Source organism: Egretta garzetta, unplaced genomic scaffold (genome assembly GCF_000687185.1).
Source record: "Egretta garzetta isolate BGI_Z169 unplaced genomic scaffold, ASM68718v1 scaffold101, whole genome shotgun sequence".
NCBI lineage: Eukaryota > Metazoa > Chordata > Aves > Pelecaniformes > Ardeidae > Egretta > Egretta garzetta.
In genome coordinates this window covers 1,909,065-1,909,490 of record NW_009258666.1, presented here as the reverse complement: position 1 = coordinate 1,909,490, position 426 = coordinate 1,909,065, and the positions used below count along the sequence as shown (strand labels likewise).

Sequence of the window (426 nt, the reverse complement as noted above, 5' to 3'; positions counted from 1 at the left end):
TGGTGCCCCGTGGCAGCCCTGAGCGAGGTGGGGTGACGGGGCAGTGTGACGGGGACATCAGCCATATCCAGACCCGTGGCTGGGCCCCTCCCTGGCTGCTGACGAGGAGAAACTCCCACTCTCTTGGCCGAGCTGGGCTTTGCCGCTTCCCCGGGCTCTGACCCCGCTGCCAGTGCCTCACCCACCCGTGTTTGCTCAAGGCTCTGCCTCCCCCTGGCTCTCGGCCCCCTTAACCCCTTGGCAGCGGGGGGTCGGGAGCCCCTGGGGAGGCAGCGCCGTGGCGGGGAGCAGGGCCAGCTCAGGGCGGGGTGGTGGAGGGGTTGGGTGGTGGTTCACGCTGATGTCTCATCCCGACCTCCGCCTGTGCCAAGAGATGCTTTGGAGGGACGGGGCGGGGGGGGGCACTGAAAGCCGGGCCCGTCGCCG

The 426-nt window shown here is 70.4% G+C and overlaps 1 protein-coding gene across 1 annotated transcript in view; it reads left to right on the top strand.

The window, feature by feature from the left end:
• The window catches only part of KIAA1522 (KIAA1522 ortholog), a 31,958-nt gene that overhangs the window by 27,276 nt on the left and 4,256 nt on the right, over positions 1-426 (top strand). The window lies entirely within an intron of this gene.